This window comes from Onthophagus taurus, chromosome 10, assembly GCF_036711975.1.
Source record: "Onthophagus taurus isolate NC chromosome 10, IU_Otau_3.0, whole genome shotgun sequence".
NCBI lineage: Eukaryota > Metazoa > Arthropoda > Insecta > Coleoptera > Scarabaeidae > Onthophagus > Onthophagus taurus.
Window position 1 is genome coordinate 3,031,358 of NC_091975.1, and position 17,439 is coordinate 3,048,796.

Below are 17,439 nucleotides of genomic sequence, written 5' to 3' on the forward strand. Positions count from 1 at the left end.
AAGGCCATTCGTTTTATCTCGTGTACACACAGTAGCAGAATTTAAAATTAAAATCACCAATGACATTAGTGCGAAGCCTCTAGATTCATCCGATGCGGTTCGTTTGCAATACACATGTAAAAGCGCGCGTCCTACATTGAAAATGGATGTATTACCGCATTTTGCGAATGAAACGTGGTTCCCGTTCCCGAAAATTCCACGCTCATTTTTACGTAACACGTACTTTATTACCGAATTACATTAAAATTAAAAGTTCAATGTGAATTATGATCCGGTTCGCATTTCCCATTAATATCGGCCCGATTTTATTAACGATCCAAAAACAATTTCAAATATTTAATACCAACGTTTTAATTTCTACTATTTTATTTAAACAATTTAATTGATATTTAAATAATTCAATTTACTTTGTTTATTAATATTTTAAATTTATTCATAAATTTTATTATAAAGTAAATAAGTAACTTGAGAATTGGTTTAGTTTAAATTTTAATTACAAAATTTTAATCGATATTAAACTATCACATTTAAAAATTAGTATCTCAAGAACTAATCGAGATATCGTTATGAAATAAGAAGCATTTTAAAGCAAATTTAATCTAGAATTAACACACCAAGTAGGTATTATTTTTTTAATTCCCATAATTCTTGATGTCACGATTTTTTAAGTCCCTCATGCACCACACAAGTTTTACGGTTAAATTGTCAAATTAAAAAAATTTTAGCAAGTCAAGTTTTATTTTTTAATTCGAATAAATGTTGATGTCGCGATTTTTTGATTTTTTCCATGCACAATATAGATACTTTTAAAGGTGATATATTTAATTTCCTTTGTTTATTAATGTTTTAAATTTATTAACAAATTTTATTATAAAGTAAGTGAGTAACTTGAGAGTTGGTTTAGTTTAAGTTTTAATTACAAAACTTGAATTGACGCACCACAGCTTAACTATTGCTCATAAAGCAAGAAGATAATTCGTGGAATTGTTTAATCCACGTTTATGGAGTTGGTACTAAAAGCGTAGACCCAAGCTTTTAGTACCTAAAAGTCTACGGATCCGCGGATGTTCCCGTAATTATTCCCGAATTAAACGTGTACGGAACTGCAAATCTCGCACTATTTTACGACATCAGCGTCCGGAGAAACCGGTTCAATTTAGTAAGGATAAAATCCTAAATACTACAGCTAAACATAAAAATACCGTAAAGAACAACCATGGAAGTAGGACGATACTGGGTGTGTCATAAAACACGCAAACACCAAGCAAAAAAACTACATATTTAGAAATCTCACTTTCCATTTGGGTTACACATTGCATTACATCTAAGATTACGAGATATGTAGGTAGTAGGTGAGAGTTGGCGAGGAAAAATGCTTTAGTTACGTAAAAGTGAATTTCTCTCGAACAATAAATGCTTAAAAAACGGAACCAGTTGAGTTTTTCATAAAATAACATCAATCATGATTAATTAAAAAATCAAAAAACTGAAATTAAAAAAAAATCTACGTGTAGGTAGGAAAGCTAATGGTTTATTGACCATGTTTGTCCAAAGCTCGACAGTTTAATGCACATCGATCTGTTGTCATTGTTTATTAAATAACGTATACATAAATAAAACATCAACTGCACAAAAAAAAGTAATTTGCTTTTATGTCCAACAAAAAAAAATAATAAATAAAACAGCGAAATTGTATTTTTGAAATTTTTCACCAAACCCCAATAATTGATCGAAATTTAAATATAAACAAATCGAATTTTTCAAAATAAAAGTTATGAAAGGCAATAAAAATTTGTATGCATTAAAGTGAGCGTGCAAATAGCAGATTTTCGAATGCTCCTTCTTCGTGAAACGCGATTTAGTATTCCTGCAAGAGGGAAGATCGTGTACACAACGTGTGAAATTGAATGCCAGAATAGATTACGATGGAAATCTGGCGGTCGGTTGGAAATAGTGCGGCCATTACAGTAAAGAAAACGCCTAAATTATTCCGAGTTTCCCGAACGGCGCGCGTTGATTTACTATATTGGTAACGTTGGTCACGTCATGAATACAAAAACTTTTACATTTCAACAAAAGTACAATTTTTATCGCTTAAATTCGCCGAAACAGAACTTAATTCCATAAAATAGTTATTGATTAATTTGTATCTTAAGAAAATAACTCAATTTTATAAAAATCGAAATTGAAAAAAGTCGTATCTCAAAAACAAATTAAGATATCGTAATGAAATAAGAAACATTTTAAAGCAAATTTAATTAAGATTTAATGTGTAGTAAATAATTTCTTAGTTTCCATAAACGACGTCGCTATGACTTTTTAAACCCAACTTTGTACCTTTATATAAATTTTATAAAAATCGAAATTTAAAAAGTCGTATCACAGGAAAGAATTGAGATATCGTAATGAAATAAGAAACATTTTAAAGCAAATTTTAATTAAGATTTAATGTGCCGTAAATAATTTCTTAGTTTCCATAAACCTCGCTACTTTGATTTTTTAAACTCAACTCTATATCTTTACTTTTATCATTCTCTATAATAACCAACTTTTCCTTTTATTAATGAAACTGAAAAGTTTATGTATATATAATACCAATTAAAGTGAAAGTATAAGAAAATTGAATAAAACAATAAGTCGTTTTATTTAATATGGAAATTATATTAAGCGATAAGATTCAGTTTTGAAGTATTGTTAATTAAGATTAAATAAAATTTGAATTGAAAGTAAAAATAAAAAAGTCCTGCAATAAATTTCTTCGTTGTGAATTAGGTTTCGCGAATTCAGCCCTATTTCTCTTTTCCCGGAAATTCTGCAAATTATCTACGTGACCTTTTCCCTTTTGGGGTTGATACAACGAGCTTAAGTGAATTTCGACAGTCCAACGTCCAGATAATTATCACTAATTGTTTTAATTGGGTCTAACGGCGCATAGAACTTCTGTTAATTGTACAATTACAAATTCAAAGCATAAATTACTAAAAAAACTTTTTTACAAAAAAAAATATACATAAAAAACTACTCTAAAGCGTCCATCAAATTTTTTAAAGCTTTAGTTTAATTTATTGATGGATTTTTGTTAGTTGTGAAAGTTTAAATTTCGAAATAAAAAATCATTACCTTTTTAGTATTACCTGGTCATTCGAGAGTAATAGAAAGTTTGTTACAAACAATTCCCTTATAGAACTTAATTTAATTGCATCAAAGCTCGGGTATTAACAATGTACAGGTGCAGTGAACCTTTCTTCCTGTACCTTTCGTGCTTTTCGTAACTTAGAGTAAAAACTTACAAAGCACTCATTAAATTTAACGACGTAGACGGTAAAGTTGTGTTCCCTTTTCTCTCCGAAAATTTTATACGAAAACTACGTCACTTCACTCTAAAATCCTTCTCATCCCTTGGCATATATACTTTTTAATGATACTAACTTTCGGAGCGGTGTAAGTAAATAAAGGAAGGATATAAAGTTTACGAGAATTGAATCTTATACTGAAGCGCGCTTTCTTATTTATTTTTACGCACGTTGAAGATATAAACATCCGGTTGGTGAAACTCAAAATTTAAAAAAGAAGGAGAAGAATTCGTACTCCCCGATAGCTAAAACGACACCAGAGATGTGTTGATTTTGTAAATGGAGGAATCGTGTTAAGAGTTCATCTCGAAAATGGGACTAAAAATACTTCGTTCGCCTTTTTATTTTTTAATTTAACTTCAAGGTGGTGATTAAAATTGAATGGGTTTTAATTTTCTGTTTCAAGTGTAACAAGTTTCTTCTATTTTCAATCAGAAATTCTCAGATAAACCTAAACCCTGTTCAACAACTCAAGTATGCGTAAATTCCTCGAAAACTGGACGGTGGTGATTCCTCTTAAACTTCACCCAGTGGATTAATTACATTATAAACGCGAAACTTTTAATTACAAAACCCAACCCAACGGATCCCATGAAATTCATTTAAACTTTATCCCTCGAGCACACGGTGAAATCTAATCGCCGAACAATTAACTTGGTCAAAAAAGTGGTTAGGGTGTGTATATTGTTATCTGCGTTTCCAGACCAGTAGCCCACAGCTGTACTCAAGGGCACTGGTAGGATATACAGATAAATTAATCTTCCAGCAAGTTTGCGCATGTCTCTACTCGAAATTTATAGATAACATGCATGGGATATATTGCTGGGGGGGTTATATATAGAATAAACACTCTTGAAAAAACCGTGAATAGAACCAGGTACCTTTGGGTTAAGAACGCATCGAGTTATCGCTAGTCTACAAAGCACATAAAGTTTTAGACTTGAAAAGTTATCAACACATGAATATTATGTTTTATTATGACATGGAAGTTATCTTTGAAAATAATTACCTATAAGGGTAATTAAAACATTGAATTATGCATATGATACTCATGTTCTGTTGCAATACCTTTACATTTGCCTGAATAGCTTCAGAATTATCGACTTTTAATATCACAACTCGGAAATTAAAGCTGATAAAGAAACATGTTATGTATGAATATTCCTCATAATGAGTTTAAGTAACATAATGTATAATCACCTCAACCCTAACAATAATCATTTCTGAGGTAAAAAGCAAAAATTGCCAAAATCTCCAAAAAAAGAGTGATTATGATGAATATTATAAATTTTTATAAAATAAACTACAAGACCTGGAAACTTAAAATTTGGTACAACTCACCCTCAAAGGTTCCTTAATGACCTCAAAAAAATTCGTTTCTTAAATCCTAACCGTTTTGAAAAAAACAATGTTTTCTTTAAGATCAGTTTTAATAAACGTCAATTTATTCGTCGGTTTTTTAAAATGTATATAAAATAAATGGTTAGTCCTGGAAACTTAAAATTTGGTACAACGCAACCTCAAAGGTTCCTTTATAACGTCAAAAAGATTCGTTTTTTAAATCTTAACCGTTTTGGAACAAACATTTTTTTTCTTTAATATGGTATGGGTTCGTTTTCTTGTCCAAAACTTTTCAATTACCTACAAATTCATGATTTAAAAAGAACTTTCCTTCTAACTTTAAATTTGCTATCATTTTATTTATAAATTAACATAATCAATTGCTTACTAACTGGTAACATCCGTGTAACGGCAATAAAATAAAATAGGTACCGGTACAACTCAAGAACACGTACGGAAGTTTCTAACTTAATAAACATTGTGTCGTTAACACAAAATTCCTTGAAGGCTTACATCACAGGTAAAGTAATCGATAAAATTAAATTGAAATTACAAAGTAAAAGTCTTTTGATAAAACACATTTTTGTTTCTTTTAGGAATTGCAATAAAGAATTTTTTCGACGAAATTTTAGCCGAGGATAAGTCACGTTCTCGGTAGCTTGTAGCTCTTCGGCTCGCCTTAAGAAAGGTCAAATATGCGAAAAAGTCTCGGCCTTAGCAAGACGAGGAAACCAACCGGTTCGTTTGAGTGAAAGAGACAAGGACAAACTTGGAATGTTGTTTTATAAAATTCATTCTAACGTAGGAAGATAAGTTTTAAAGTAGACTAGAATTTTTTAAATACTTTCAACTAACCCAAAAAAGTGTCGTTCGCCAAAATGTTTCCTTTTATTCACTAAAATGATGATAAGTAATCCACTTGGTAACTTAATAACTTGGTGCAACTCAACAAAATATTTCACACAAAAAACTAACTAAACTTGAAACACAAAGAATAAGTTTTTTATTATAAACAAATCGAATAACTGTTTATTTATAAACGATAATTTCGAACAAACCGTACGATTACCCGCATGATCACTACCGTTGAACGAACGAACGACACTAAAAACATGCGGGAAGACTGTTGAGCAAAAGAAACGGAGAATAATGTTGAGTGGGGATCAACGACTCAGACTATTTGAGAGTAGAGGTGGTATTTCAAACTCTACACTAACAGAGGTCTCTTTCTTGCCTTTAATACAAGGTGGATACAGCCGGAGTTCCGTGAAGAACAAAGTTCGCAAGTCGTCGACCTGCAGTCAAGAAATAATATTTTATTTCTTTTAGATTATTTTGTAATTCTAATAAATACGAACATGAAGAGAAAGTTAATAATTTTTTTAATTTTCCCTTTCTAAAGAGAGATCAAAACGGAATGAATATATTAATGTATAACTGCATTCTGTTATCTTAATAATAAAAGTAGAACTGTTTTCGATATTAAAATAGTACTAGAGCTTTGTGTTTGATTTCCATTTGATCCTAAATAAGGAAAGTTGATAATTGTAATTTCACTGGATTTGTTTTTGAATGTGAAACACTGAAAAACAGTTCGTTAGGGTACACTAACAAGGATTTCGAAATTGTGAGGGACAATAATAGCTGGGTATTCGTTCGGGACCCCGTAAAAGTTTTCATGTTCTCCAATTAAAAAGGACGACCTAATTTGGAGGAACCGCGTAGCTCGTTACGCCACCTGAATCAAGTTCTTCCATCGGCTGGTCATAAAAATTTGCATAACCGTCGCGCCTTTACTGCCTCAGATTAAAAACGCGAATATTTCATTTAAATTAATTGAACCATCACCGTCCAGAAAAAAACTAATTATCATCATCAAGCAAAAATGTTTGGAAACTCTCAACTAAAGTTACCTCAAACATTTCAATCTAACCGTGATAAATAAATGGTTTATCCAGGAAACTTAAAATTCCTCAAAAAGTTCCTTTATAACTTATAAAGAAAATTCCGTTTTTGTTAATATCAATATTTCCACCGTGCAACAAAAAACTCAAGCAAATCAAACATCCAGTATAAATGTTTAGAAACTTCAAATTAATAAATAAATATTAATCATTTTCGAAATTCATTATTTTAAAGTTTGTTGAGATTAATTATCATACCTTGGATCCATGTTTCATGAGGGTTTACAAATAGCTCATTGGAATGTGTATATGTCTCGTGTAAATATACGAAATAGCTTAGAAACCGAGTCGTGACGTTTAATACAACTCAAATAATTGATCTACAAGTTAGAAACTGTCTGCGTTCCTGAACCACCCATCCATTTAAACCGGATGTTCTCTACGTTATAAATACATAAAGAGCATAATTGCTTAATTTAAAGTAACAATTTAAATTATTTCTTTACCGTCGAAGATTAAAGGTTGGGTTAATCCCAAAGAAGTGATTTTGAAAGCAAGTTAGAAAATCAATATGATAATGAACCCTCTGCTTGGTAACGAATCCCAAAAACCTTTGGGAATAATACCTTTGGGATTACTCTTCTTATTGAGTAGACGTTTTATTTCGGGCGAAACTTTCGTTGGAATTTATCGGCCCGCATTAATAATAAAACGAAGGGGCCATTAGGATGCAAATGGTCCTGGAAAGTTTTAGGTAAATTCTCTTATCCCAAAGGTACTCTTTTACTGAAAATACATTAAAAAACATTAAAGTAATATACCTTGTATGTATAAATGCCACTAACATAACTACTTAAAAGATTTACCTTTTTTATTTGACCGTTTAAGCGGTTCAAATTGTGCGGAAGAAGAGTATATAGGGTTATTAACGTTAAGAATTTGTGATTTTGAAATTTCTGGTGGTAAACCGAGCGAATTTGAACGGTTGTTTGCACAGCTAACCGTATCGATTATGCACGGTAAGTCGCGAACGTTCGCCAAAAGCACGTTCTTATCAAATATCCAGTCGAGTGTGACTTAAACCGGAACCAAACGTTCAATAGACACCGCCAGAAAATTCACCTAGAGGTTACTTTAAATAAAATATGAAAAGCCAACAATACAATTTATACTAATTTCGAATTTAAAATTATGATGTTTTATTTTAATATGTAACAAATAGAAGTAACACTCCATTTAGCATTCTCTCTAAGGCGGTGTTCTTCGGGAATTGATACGGCACTTCTTAACAAAGTTATATTGCAAAAGTTAGCACGAAGCCACCGTTCTATGCGAACGACAGCGCTTCCTGTTTCTTCTTATTATGCAAATTGAAAAGCTCGAAGTCACCGGCACCACGCGGGTTTTCCACTTCTCTACGTTAGGTTTTCGGTTAGCTTCTTGGTATTTATTGCTGAGGAGTTGGCGAAAATCGCGAGGTGAACATCGCTCATAATTAAGGTACGACGGTAAAGTTATCGCCAGAACGGAGTTAAATATTTAACTGGTCGAGGGCACGGGTTTGTCGTTCAATGTTTAATTTTAAAGTGCTCGTTCGCCGACCGAGTTTGGCTTTTGTGTAATTTATGGATAAGTTCACGGGCGACTGCCTCCGGGAAATTTCGCACCGTTATTTTGACGGTACACCCCCGTTTGTCCTGTTTCCATATTTAATAACTTCCACTATAAATTTCCGCAAATTCTATTTTTTCATGTAAATATCGAATTCAATGTATTTGAAACATAAAAATGAACATTCTAGATAAGATATGAGGTAAAAAAATATATACGAGCAATAAAACGTCCCCAAAGTCATCGATCATTTTTATAGGCACTTTTTTTTCGAGCAGGTAACCGCCGGACACAATTTTTTTCCGCTACCTGCGGACAAATGAGCCTCCCCGGGCACAAAGACTTCGAAACCGGCGACAAACTACCCTCTCGAGGGACTGTGCTTTCCAAATTAGCGGAAATGAAAAATTGCTTCACCTCAGATCCATTGTCGGCTCTTTTCTTCCAGCCACCTATCTCTTTTTTTTTCGTCATTTTCCCCCGAACTTATTTACTTTCTGAAAGCGATTTCCGTTTTGTTGGATCAAGAGGAATTACTTGATGGATTTCTTTGTGTGTGCGTATCGAAATGGGGTTGGTGTTTATCACTTAGATGAGGGAAGACTATGAAAGTTAACATTACCAAAGATAATAAGGGTGTGGTAAAATCTGTTAGTTAATATATATCTAAGTAAGTAAATGTTAGCTTATATCGTTTCGATCTAAAACTGTTTCAACATTGGATGTTTAACTGATCGCATGTTAATCTGATCGAGTTGATTAAATCAAAGCATCAAACAGATCGATCCCATTTGATGTTGATTTTGCATTTACGTTAATTTAGTTTTTAATAAAAGTGTGATAATACAATCTTTTATAACTCAATTTAAAAAGCTCATTATGGTTTTGTCCTGAAAATAAGGTTCAGGAAGTGTAAAGAAATTTTTAAGAAAATGGGAAATTAAATTAAACGCTATCTGTTAGTTTAAAAACTTAAATTAAACTGAAGAGCGTCCGTTTTCGTTGGTGTAACTTAACTTTTTAAAGGTATCCTTTTCTTATCTTTTCTTCTTTTTCATACCATTCTCGCGTTGTTGTTTAATTATCTCTTAAATGCCCTATTAATCATCCGCGTTACGTCTTTTTTTAAAGGTGTTACGAAATACCAGCACCCCTGCGAAAAGTTTGTACTTGGAAGTTAGCTTATCTTAATTAATTTTCCGGAAAATTACTGTCGGGTTGAGATTGGGTTAGAAACGACGTAAAGCATTTTTACATTACCGTCTTGAAAATCTTTTTGGCCAAACGTAATTTCACCCTTCATTCGTCCTTTGATTCATAGTCTATCGGCTGTTCGCACGGGTTTCTAATCCGCTTTCCATTCTACTCGGGATGAGCTTTACATAAATTTCCACCCAACGAGAAATATGCTAAGGAAAATATTTACCGGAATTTATAGCGGTAATCGTAAAGTTTCCAGAAGGGGCTCTCGAGTGGCATAAAAGCCGCCCCCTCAGGTCCCGGTATTAATCTCCGGCATCGAATAATAGAGCAATTGGAGTTGGGGATGGGGGTGGCTTCCGTTATAAATGTCTGTCGTTTACTTAATTTCTCCAAGATGCTTCAATTGTCCCGGGAGCCCCTCACTGAACCATCATTCAACTGGGATAATAAGTTGAAAAAGGTGCGTTTTGTTCAGTCAGTTAAATTGACCAAATTTGTAAGTGTTCAGTTCAAAGAAATTATCAACCTTAAATAGCACTCAATAAAAAAAAAAGTTTAAACTTTTTTGTTCACGAAATTAAAAAGGATACAACGAGATTCTCGCACTCATTAAAACCCTTTTTTTCCTGTCACCCGATGGAACCTTAATTAAATCCTCCCCTGTATCGATTGCCGTTTCTAATTTAATCCTCTCACCATTACCAAAGTGATTCGGCAGAAACGGATAATTACAGAGGAGTCGTAATTGCTTGAAAATTTCAGTTAGCCTCTGTTCAAGTGCCCAAACGCTGAATTATTAATTAACCGAAGAAGAGGACTCCGGCTTCTGTTCTCAGGAGAGCGAAATTGGAGAGGTTACCCATGTTCAACCGTGGGACTTCTGGGCAAGTTTTGCACCTGTAAGTGATGGTGCATCGAAAGATGCATTAATAATGGAATGTGTCTGAAAGCGTTTCCATATCCCACTCACGAACTTTTGTCTCCCGCCTCCAGGTATGAATAACTAAAAGAAAGAAAATGTTAAGAAGTAAACCGGTTGGATGTTAGAATGAAGTTGTTTCTTCGCAAAGTAACGAAACATTTAAAAAAATACATTTATATGTCACATTTCGGAATAAATCCAATTAAGATATTAACTCACTTAGATCATCAATTAAATCTTTCCGAGACTTTGCGATAAATCATTTAACCCAAAACTTTTTTTGTTTACCCGTTATTGATACGATCAATCAAGAGCAAAAAAAAATATCGGTGTGAGAGAGAAAAGTTCTAACAGTAGAAAATAAATCAACTTAGGTATCAAATTAGGTGAGATGGGTGGAAAAAAGCTCCGGGAAATTTTTTGAAATGATCCTGCGGCAAAGGAAGTTTCAACGCTTAATATCACCACTCGGAGCTCCACTTTAAACTCAACCTAATTAACCTAGTTTTTACGTGAGTATGCTATGATATAAATGAATCTACCTTATCATTACTAAAAAGGAGATTTTTTTAATTTTTAATTAGTACCCTAATTTATTTTAATCATTTTATTATTAAAAAAACAAAATCTATACAATTTCTGTTAAACGTACCAAATCAAAAAACACGGTAACAAGAAATGGTTACAAGACATGGTTACAAGATACGGTTACAAATACACGAAAGGGTACAAAAGGGAATTCACGCCCTTAAGCGTAAACTCGATAAATTTAGAGGGAATATACGCAATAGAGAATGCCTGTGTAATCGATCGCGAGCAGACTTCGAGAGCACCCTCTAGGCGCGTGAAAATTTATGGGTTTCCATTTGGATATTGCCGCGTCGAAGTCGCGTTTCTTCTTCTTTCGATAAAGACATCCTTTGTGTCGTATAAAAAATACGGTTCGTAGTAAGCGTCTCGGGTCAAAGGTCACCACAACCATGTATTGTGCGTGTATATAATACATCAAATGGATGCGGGAAAAAAGGGGGGATAGCGACTTGGAAGAAGACGTCAAGGTATTTGATGGGATAGCTTTGCTGGGAAGTTTGTTTAACTTCTAAAGTTGAATTGTATGAGGATAAAAACAGACGTGTGTGGATTTTATCTGTTTTGATAATAAAAATGGAAAAAAAGTTTCGAAAGTTAGATGAATATTTGGATGATGTTGAAAGTTAACATTAGTTATATTATTATTGTAATTATTTTGATTAACAAAATTGATCAAGTAAATACAGTAGAATGTTGATAAAGTAATTGCGTGCCACCCACGCACTTGTTGTTCCATACAAGTTACGTTAAAGTATAAACCGTATGGGACATGTTACGATTTATATCAGTATGAGTTCTGTTCCAAATGAAATGAAATATGCTATGCGAGTGTTTTATAGCAACAGGATTTTTTTGTATAGAGGTCAATATAAGAAACCTCTATGAATTTTAATATATCCACCCCTCGTTTTTGTGTTTTCGGACAAACGTAATTCTGATAAGTGCGAGCTTGTATAATCCCCCCATTTGCCGCGTCGAAACCCCGAGGGTTTTCTCTTCACGTCTCTCGGTAACCGGGTATCATTTATTCGGTCTCCCCTTTCGCACCCGTTGGAGTCATTCCCGACTGTGCAACCAGAGAAACGCGGTGGTGAAATCCCGTTGTTTGTGCAACCGAAGCTTTCACGACCATTATATGCGTCGAGTCCGATAGGGTTGTAACCAAACCCTCCCCCAACTCAAAGCACCACCAACTCCCACAATGGTCGGGGAACAATTAAAGGATCCGCGGTGGTGTGAAGTGCAGTGTTGAGGGCTGTTATGCAAACTGTGGTGGGCCTGGTTTTAGTGAAAGCTTTCTACTTCGATATTAAAGTAGCAAGAATCGCGCTTGTAAAATTATCTCTTGAGATTGCTCGTTATTTTACGAAAATTTCTCGGGATGGTAGTAGGATTAGCCGGAAACTCGTACCTACATTACCGGTTACACGCATGGATGATGCCAAGTCGAATTACCAGCAATAATCGGGATTGGTCACCAAGTAACCAGGAAATCCGAAATTGCAATTAGCGGTCCCGGATATAGGAACCCCAAACGGCGAAGAACGGAAACTAAATTGCCGTTATTTAATCCGAATTAGGGCACGTGCTTGCAAGTTACTCGCGACGCTCCGTCCGGTTTCAACTCGCTAACTAGAAAACGGAGCCCCCAGCCAGAGGTCGCAACCTGCGAATACGCAAACCGCTGCTTTCAACTTGTGCAGTTCGAATTTTATTTGTATACCCTTGTTATAACCGCAGTTTTAGCACAAGTTGTATCCTAGAACATTTGTGCTGCTTGATAACACTGTTTTGTCCACAAAACTTGGATCAAGTAAACTCCATAGCAAAGAAATACAAATTTAATTGTGAGGTAGAAGAAATCTCATCCATTCACGCAAATGTGTTGCGAGGAGAGCTTTTAAAGCATATAAAGGAACTTTGCGACAAAAGGTGCACCGAACAAAGAATAAAGACCGTTTATAGAAGGAATGTTTTTTGGGGCATTCAAAATAGATTTACTGGATACTTAAATCTGTACATTTTAGGAGTCTTTTCCATTAACATACCTCTCCGCTCAATTTACGTGCCAATTTAGTAACTCGAAAACTCGCTCCAACTCCCACCTGACTAATGGGTGAACACGACGCGATCCGAAATGGCCCCAGGACACCTGAACTTCCTACTAAATTCCGACGACAATAACTACGTTGGGCGTCCGATTCCAAGTAGGAATTAAAGACGCGACTGGACCCACGATCCATAACACGGCGACGACAACGTCTAAACTAAACACATTACACCGAACTAGTCAACAATTAAAGAGCAATTTGCTCGACGAGTTATTATAGTAAACGGTTTCATCGTTTCTCCTGCGTATGGGGAGGGACACGCGATGTAATTACGGACCTGTAATGTGCACACGGGCATTATGGAACCAAGTGCGGAAATTGAAGCGTTTATGTGATGACGACCTCCCTCGTAAGTGTTACAAATAAATTGAAGAGAGGCAAGAAAGGAATTCCGCAATGATAAGGGCTAAATGGAAAGGGGAATTAAAACTATCAAGTTTAATAGTATGGAGTTGTATTGGTTAAGCTATTTCGCTGATACGAGGGGCGTTTTAATTAAAAATTAATCATCAGTGGAGAAGTATACAAATGGTGTAACATCAACACAAACGTATTTGTTGGTTAATATTTATCGATTGTATTATTCATGACAATGGGTATTTAATGTTTCAAAACTGTATAAATTTCATGAAATATTCAAAATGGATATGGTTTAATTTGGTTGGATATTTGAAATCATCCGGCAGCTTTTTTTTATTTTATGTAACAACTCCATCATTATATACAATTTGTATTCATACAGCGCAAGTTGTAAAAAAAATAATGATTTTTCTAATAACTTTTCGTAATTAAAAGTTTTAGCAGACGTTGGTAGGTTTATAAAATATCCTGTGTAATATTAACAAAGAAAATACAAATCTGGTTCTTTACTAAAGCTCGGATGGAAACTCGTTGCATTTTAGGAACGAGGTCAACTTTGATGTTTAGAGTATGTGTAAGAATTCCTTATTGGCGTATACGTATTTTCAGATTAAATACCGTAAGTTTAATGAAAACTGCCCCTTTTGCATCGAAACTCGCCCATAGAAGAACATTCTTACGGTACTTGCGGTTTTAATATAACTATAAAAAAGCTAATTAAAACTTTATCGCAAAACATCGTAGAAATTTATAAAATAAACTCAAAATTAGATTTTATATCATTAAAAATAAAACGACAATAACGAGGCGGGTAATGCAGAAAGTTTGTTATAAAAATAAGGTTATTTCATATATCACACGCTTCGTTTGGCAAAAATGCAATTTCCCGGTGTTTCCAGGTCCGAGTTGTATCCACATACACACCCAGACCTAATTTAATACCAAATAATTTTCATTCGCGCTGGTTAGTTCGTTGCACAAGCTAATCTTAACAATTACCACTACTCTATGTGTTTACACGGTTTCTAACTAATTATTCGTTTTCACATGAACAGTTTAAAACCCGTTTTGTTTGTTAATAATTTTAACACTTTACCCAATTTGCCAACTTCGGTTATAATTTTTTATGAAACGAAAGTTGAAGAAAAGTTTAACACAGGAAAGGGGACCTTTTTCAATTTTGTTTAGAGCTCGTACAACACCGGAGAATAAGGGGGTTTCGTACCCTTATTTTATGTACCTCTAACTGCGCAAAAGTGGCGAATTTCCCCATCCTGAGATGGGCCCCCCAACATTCATAAATAACCGTTAGTAGAAAACTAAGAAAACTCTAGAGTTATAAGCGCGAGTTCTCGCAGATAATGTTTACGATATCTAATTTTAACTTGGATATATCTTTTCTCTGTTCCTTTTGTTACCAAAAGAAACTTCTTCATGTATTCAAAGTTTTATTGACGTTCATTCATCTCTTGATCTCAAAGCAAGATATTCTTTATTTCACAGGGAGTTAAAAAAATCCTTTTTTCATTAATTCGGACCACAACACAGAAAGGAAAAAACCTAATTAAACCCCCTCCTTGCAATGCAGAGAAAGGGTATATTCTGGGACTTACTCAGGCGAAACGTAAAAACAACGAAATCACGTGAATTCTGTATCATTTGTTAACCCTCATAAAAAAAATCTACAAAAACCCAACCGAAAAAAGGGCGGGTATATTTCGTCGTTCTTTGTTATCCCATCCCGGGGCTAAGTTTATTTCTTCGCCCCTTTAAAAATATCACCGCCCCCCAGTTTTAACTTCTTACCGCCCTTTTTAAGCAGAGAAAGGGTGATAATGGGACGTTATTTCCTTCGTAATTTAGATACTAACCGAAATTAGTGAGTTTACGAGGGTTGCTGAGATTTCGCGAATTTAAATTTTCGCGGGATTATACAAAATAATTTGTTATTTAAAAAACAAATAAGTATAAAATAAAATCTCAAAGATTTTTCAGTACAAAAAATAAATGGATTAAAGTTTGGGATTAAATTTAAAAAAAATATAAATAATTTCCATTCCATAAAATAATAAAAAATAAATCCTAAAATCGTTTCTGTACTTAGCGGTTGCATCTTCTTAATCCAAATGGGGAATACTCTAAACTACCTCCTTAACCGTTTCGAAATGATAACATTCGAAAATCCGCCTTCTAAGTTCTGACAAAGGTCCATTAGTGGTCGGACGAAGCTTTCATTGCAGGATTGTCTTTGCGGTTGGAACTTACCCCCCGCTTTACCTTCTCTTTCTTAACTCCTCCATTTTGCCCTTCCAGCTTTCTGCTTGGCGGGCAGCAGCGCACGACGTCTCAATTTCTTGGGAGTTTGCTAAAGTCCTGGAATGCCTGGGTTATCCCTAAGGGGTAAGCGCACGGCCTCGTTAAGAGATTCTATCGTCCCGACGCAATTATTAGAAGAAATTTATAAGGCAGGGCGGCGTTCGAATTAATTTCTACGGGGTTGGAACACTTAAGCACAAGTCGGTATTTGGGGAGAACCCCTTTCGCGTGTAGGAGGGATCCTATTTGTGTGTTGTAATTGCGGATGCTTCGGATTGTTCTATGACTAAAGGAGGATTCGCTATTCCTCGGTATGTTTACGCATGTTAAATTTCAAATATATCTTTTTTAACGATTTTTAAAAGTTGTAGTAGAAAAATGGTTACCGAGCAAAAACTATTTACAACGTATTCAATTTTCGGAGGGCGAAACGAAGCTCGTTTCCGGGCGCGGAAGCATAGATAAATTATAACAATAAATTATTCGCTATCTGGAACAACTAATGCTTCTCTACGCGTGGGCAGACGTTTCCCGGTCGTTTTTGGTATCAAGTGATGTATACGAACGTTAAAATTACAATTAGAATAAAAAAGTTGCTTGAAATAAATATCAACGTAGATCCATTTTGTGAGGGACATTTGAAATGATTCGATTTGGTCTAACGACCTCGAAACAGAGTCCGATGTATCTGTTTCTTTTGGGGCATGGTCAGCATAAAAAGGCGGATTACACTGGAGGCGAGTCATCTATCAATTTAACAATGCCCGAGTTGCTACAGCTCGCCGTGACCCCTCACCACATTTTGTACTTTTTTTGCTAAACCCCCTTCAGGCTTCACCTACACTACACGAGATACGCCATAAATAATTCATCTCGCTCTAGATAGAACTAACAATTCCATTTTTTTTTTAATCTCTACGAATTAGTTTAATTTAACTAAAACTAAATTTGTGGTTACGAACTGTCGGAGGCAACAGCCCAAGAGCAATGAATAATTAATGACGGGTCAAGGGTCGTTGACTAGGCCTAAACCCGTCCCCAGAAGGGATTCCTAACAACTCATTACGAACGTTGGAGTGTTTCCCTTGGGTGAAGGCGAATTTCGAATGCACGAGATAATTCCTTGGGACACCATCTGCGGCCTTCGAGTCATGTTTATTCGGCTTTCCCTTTAAGAATAATTGTCCTGGGCCCGGATCGCTATCTAGGTTAATTGACCACTTCAGTATTTCAAGATGTCCGGCCCTCAGACCACAAGGGATTTTAACGGAATATATGCTCGCTACGACGAAAGAAAAGTTAAAATTCCATTTTATACAGTTTGTTTTTAAATTTAGTTAGTTTAGGTTGTGTTGTTTGAGTCTCAAGAGGAAAATTAAAACTAAACTTTGAACATTGTATGGTAAAATCTAGCGTTTACGAGTTTTAGTTTTAATGTTTGTCACTTTCCGTTTAAAGGTTTGTATCATTTAACTTTAAGAGCAGAATAAATTTTTTCTAAGAGTTATTTTGAAATCAACATCATGATTTTAATACAACCCTTAAAAAAGTACAATTGTGAAGATATCGTTAGAAAAGTTTCTACAATCTTCGTGGAATGAGGCAAAGGAGATAACGGGTATAATCTAGTTAGCACATTGTCAGGAGTGGACCGTTTCAGTAGATTGCTTTAATTCCTGTTTCAGCTTTTTCCACGAACGGGGCACACTCCACTCGCAGATAGAGGA

At 34.7% G+C, this 17,439-nt stretch overlaps 1 protein-coding gene across 1 annotated transcript in view; it reads right to left on the bottom strand.

Moving 5' to 3' along the window:
* The window catches only part of LOC111428213 (cadherin 87A), a 72,495-nt gene extending 66,701 nt beyond the window's left edge, over window positions 1-5,794 (bottom strand). The window contains exon 1 of the mRNA XM_071199360.1: window positions 5,550-5,794. The gene's annotated coding sequence lies outside the window, so the exon portion shown is untranslated. The remainder of the gene's footprint in view (window positions 1-5,549) is intronic.
* Window positions 5,795-17,439: the final 11,645 nt, after the last annotated feature.